Below are 5,348 nucleotides of genomic sequence, written 5' to 3' on the forward strand. Positions count from 1 at the left end.
ATGAAATTCTCATTATTCAGCATCTCCTTAATTTTTTCCTTTAAAAAAAAACGTTTAATTGTAGCCTTTGAATATCCAGTGGTTTGTGATGTTCCCCCCCTAGGTCATTCATGACAGGAGAATGCAGGAGTCTGGCAACTGAGTGAGAGTTCATCATCAACAGACACAATTATAGGGTGCGGGGCCGCTTGCTCCCCATGAGGGAGACCCAGTGCTCCCAGTCTTTCCGAGGCAGCTTGGACGTTTTATTCAGTGATGGATGATGGCTTTTTAATTATTTTTTTCACATCTGGATGGCAATGGTAAACAGTGCGTATAGTTTTGGGGCTTGCACCTCTGCAAAAAAAATATATAGATGAATAATTTAACAAAAAATATATATGTACACCTGGTGTCTTTAAGACCTGTTCTGAAAGATACTTGGCTAGGATTATTAAAAAGAGAGAGAGAGAAAAGATATTTATTGTAGAAAGTTTCTAAAACTTGCATATGCATTCGGTGCATTGGTCCCATCAGAGCTGCTTTTTCTGAAGCACCCGAACTTTAGGCAGTGGGGCTGGAGGAACTCAGGAGGTGTCTGTGTTGTGGAGGGGGCCCAGGGTGCGAGGGACTCGGGCTCAGGGTCCAGGTTCAAGTCGGCAGCATAGAAGATCAGCTTGGCGGCATAGAAGAGCAGGAGTTTCAGCAGGTGGACCTTGTCCTGCACCTGGGGTGCGATGGGGTCACCCAGGATCTGAACAAGGCGCCAATCTGCTTCTTCACATCCAGCACGATGATGTCACCTTGCTGCAGCCTGGGCTTCACCCTCTTCATGATCAAGTACTTGCAATCGATCAGGGAGCTCCGTAGGTGCTCTGCAAAAGCTGTAGTGGCAGGTCGGTTGAAATGTTCCGCATACATGGCTGTTCACTTTCTTTCTTCGTTTTGGGGTCATACTCCATGGTATGGAAGTTTTGCATCTGGCTCTGTCTAAGGAATTCCTCCTGCTGCTGCTTGGGGGACCCGTTGGGTCAGAATCTCCTATTGATGACTACTAATCTGTTGGTGCTGTTAGGGTGAAGGAAGTCTCACTACGGGATGATTCTGGGAAAGCAGGAACTTTTGTAACCAAAGCCTTTCTTACTGGTACTCAGAAAAAATAATTCTGCTGTCTTTGAAAGTCTGCACTTCCCTGCACCACTATTGGATTTTTTCCCCTTCCCTATCCCATTCCAGTCCCTCTATCAGGTTTCCTCCTGAAGGCAGATCTCATTTCTGTTGTTTTTGGGACATTTCTGGACTCTCTTCCTTTTTCTTTTTTCTTTTAGCTCTCTGAATTTTCAGTTCTTTTGAATTGATCTGAGAGTTTGTTCCTTATTCCAGGCCCATGCGATTTTAATTACTGCAGAGTTGTAGTACACTTTGAAGATGGAAGTAACAGGTTCATGGGGTGCTATAAAGTTATTTTTGCACCACCCTTCATTGTACATCAGATTACCTTTCTGCCATGATTAGAGAAGTACATGGGTGCTCAGGTATCTTTAAAAGACCAAGGGCTCAGGTATCTTTAAAAGACCAGAAGCTCAGATTTTGACTCTGATTGGTTGCAGTCCTGCCCTCATTTGCAGTTTTAGGAAATAGAGGTGTCAGTCTGAAAGTGATTGAGGTCCTTTAATTGACTACACAGTGTGGAATGTGTCAAGGTTCTCTGTGGACTACCTGCTGCCTAGAGAGCAGGGTTATCTTACAATTGTGATTCCTCTGCTGAATAACACGAGAAATAATAGTACTTGGTACCATTAATAGTGGTGACCAATAGAGACTGATGACTTTAAATCTTAAGGATGTCTCTGCACAAATATTATATGGGAAGTCATTCATTACCAAAAACGAATGTGTAAAAATGATCACACCACAGAGGGCATAGAGGGTGGGTATGGTATGTTCGTTACATAACTAACTGTGGCCATAATAAATTGACCAATTTTGAAAGATAAGGGTCCCCATATAGGACTCTAAAATAGAGCAGATCCTTTCTGTATGCAGAAGAAACTTTATAATCTTACCTGCTAATTCCAATATTAACCTTAGGTTCTTCTGTAATATATTTTAAAATTTGGGGGAGGTTGGGAGGTAGACCCAGCCGTGCACAGTGCTGACTTAAAAAATTTTTTATGGAGTTCACAGTTATTTTTATTATTTTATTTTATTTGGCTTTTTGGGTCTCACTTCGCGATGCACAGGAGTTATTCCTGGTTAGGCACTCAGGAATTACCACAGGCGTTGCTCTGGGGACCATATATGATGTTGGGAATCGAACCCGGGTCGGCTGCGTGCAAGACAAATGACCTACTTGCTGTGCTATTCCTCCTGCCCCTAAAGTGCACAATTTATTCCACTCAGTGTTTCAAACACTAATCATACCTCTATTACACCTTCCCAGCACCACCCAAGCTGGCCCCAAAAGCAGGTCCTAAATTACTTTGTATTGTTTCTTATGAAAAAGCAACTGAAATGATTCAAAAAGTTTCCTTAGAGGAAAGTATGTGAACCTTGTTGTACGTCACAATGGAGTGGTTAAGCCCTTGTGTAACAGGTAATTAACACGTTGTTACAGGCCAAGACTTGTGTGCTTTAATTGGTTGTCTTCTACTTTACACCCCATCTGATGTGTTGTGTTATTCCTGGTACATTGGTGGTGGAGAGTATGGGATATCTCTCCAGGAATTTCACAGTTTTAAATAGGGTGGTACAGCTGGAATTAAATGTTTAACTTTTTGGTGACTTTGAGGTCTGCAGCATCTCTGCAGCTTGTTGCTCTCTTCTAAGATTTGTGAGTCTCTGGCTCATGTTCTTTAGTGAGCTTTTATGGCCCCAGAGGTAGTTTATGGGCATGACTGCCAGGAATATGGGGAAGTTCACCCAGTCTCAGGGCTGATACTTGAGTTTCAGCTCAGGGATCAAACTTGAGTTCGCTGCGTGCAGGTTAAGTGGCTCATTTCGGGGCCAGAAAGGCAGTTTCCTATTCTGAACTCCAAAAGAGGAATGTCTTTTGCATCCCTTAGACTTTCATATGGGGCATTAGCTAATGATTTCCGGTGTAGTATCCATAGTGAACTCTACATGGCAGGCTTGAAGTTGCTTCTAGATTGTAGGCATTTCAGTGTCAATATAGCATGGAAGCTCTGGCCCTAAGGTTCTAGTCCTGGGGATCAGAATTGCTCCTAGGTGTTTCACCTGTTATTGCTTCAGCCTGGCCTTGTTATGATTTCCTGGCGCTGCACTCGGGGATCACTCCTGAAAGGGCTCTGGGGATCAGCTATAGCATCAAGACTGATCTTGGGTCAGCCACGTGCAAGGCAAACTCCCTATCCTCTCTATTCTGAATCTAGCCCCTTCTGTAATATTTTGGACAACTCGCTCATTATTTTATTTATTTAATCATGAGAACTGCAATCTCACTAAAAATGGAAAGGGAATATAAAATAATATGCAACTGAAAGACCTGCAGGGAAAGCACTAGCACCAGAGGACATGAGTATGTATTGGATGGAGGGCTCCTGAGATGCAGAAGGAATGGTCTTGTGGTTTATTTGTTTTGTTTTGTTTTGTTTTGGGAACACACCTAGTGGTGGTCATTGGTTATTCCTGGCTCTAAACTCAGGACTTCCTCCTGGCAGAACTTGAGGAACCATATTAGATGCTGTGGATTGAAGCTGGATTCAGGAAGTAAAAGGCAATTGTCCTACTCACTATTTAGTGTTCTTGCACAGTTTTGTGGTAGTTTTCAAAAACTCATAAGGCATTAGAATTGTCGACAGTCTGAAATCATTACATTTTGGTTAGTCTTGCCATTCCTGGATGCAGAGTACTCCCTGCTTTCACGATATACATGTCCTATAACAGCATGCCAAAATCTTTGTGCTTGCCATCCAACCAGTCAGTTTGATGTTGCAGGGGAAAGACTGGGAGTATCTTGTATTGGGTCCTGCTTTTGCCATGGACAAGATGCCAGGATTGGTGTGCTCCTAGATTCTCATTATTCAGTATCTCCTATTTTTTCCTTTTTCTTTAAAATTTTTAAACTTAGCCTTTGAATATCCAGTGGATTGTAATGCGCCCGGCCTAGGTGATTAACCATATCCCTGCACTCATGACAGGAGAATGCAGGAGACTGGCCACCAAGTGAATGTTCATCAGCAACAGACACAGTTGTAGGGGGCAGAGGGTGACAAGCTCCCCATGAGGGAGACCCAGTGCTTCTCATCTTTCTGAGGCATGTTGGACACGTTGGGGGTGATATTGATGGCTTTTTAATTATTTGTTTCATGTCTTGACGGCAATGGTAAACAGTCCATATAGTTTTGGGTTGCCAAAAAAAAGCATAGATAATTTAATAAAAATTATATGTACACCTGGTGTCTTAAAGATAGATTCTGGAGGTCAGTTCATCAGCCGGTTCTTGAACCTTGGACTCGCATCTTTCCTTTCAAGACTCCAGGCGTCCCTCCAGACACCTGGAAAAAATCAGTACTGAGCGTCTGCCCTCCCCTCTTCACTCCTCACGCTGCGCTGATTTCGTCCCAAATCCAGGTCAGTTCATCCGCTGGTTCTTGAACCCGGGACTTGCATCTCTCCCTTCAAGACCACTGGCGTCCCCCAAGACTCCTGGAGAAAAGCAGTTCTGAGCATCTGCCCTCCGCTCTTCACTCCTCACGGTGAGCTGATCTTGGCCAAACCCAGGTCAGTTCATCCGCCGGTTCTTGAACCTGGGACTTGCATCTCTCCCTTCAAGACCCCAGGCGTCCCCCAGACACCTGGAGAAAAGCAGTTATGAGCCTCTGCCCTCCCCTCTTCATTCCTCACACTGCGCTGATCTCGTCCCAAACCCAGGTAAGTTCATCTACCGGTTCTTGAACCAAGGACTTGCATCTCTCCCTTCAAGACACCAGGACTCTACCCAGACGCCTGGAGAAAAGCAGCTCTGAGTGTCTGCCCTCCCCTCTTCACTCCTCACACTGTACTGATCTCGTCCCAAACCCAGGTTAGTTCATCCGCCGGTTATTGAACCCGGGACTTGCATCTATTCCTTCAAGACCCCAGGCATCACCCGAGACGCCTGGAGAAAAGCAATTCTTAGCGTCTGCCCTCCCCTCTTCACTCCTCACGCTGCGCTGATCTCTTGACAAACCTAGGTCAGTTCATCCACTGGTTCTTGAACCCAGGACTTGCATCTCCCCCTTCAAGACACCAGGCGTCCTCAAAGACGCCTGGAGAAAAGCAGTTCTGAGCATCTGCCCTCCCCTCTTCACTCCTCATGCTGTGCTGCTCTCGTCCCAAACCCAGGTCAGTTTATCCGCCGGTTCTTG

The sequence above is a fragment of the Sorex fumeus genome, unplaced genomic scaffold (assembly GCF_029834395.1).
Source record: "Sorex fumeus unplaced genomic scaffold, SorFum_2.1 ptg000236l, whole genome shotgun sequence".
Taxonomy (NCBI): domain Eukaryota; kingdom Metazoa; phylum Chordata; class Mammalia; order Eulipotyphla; family Soricidae; genus Sorex; species Sorex fumeus.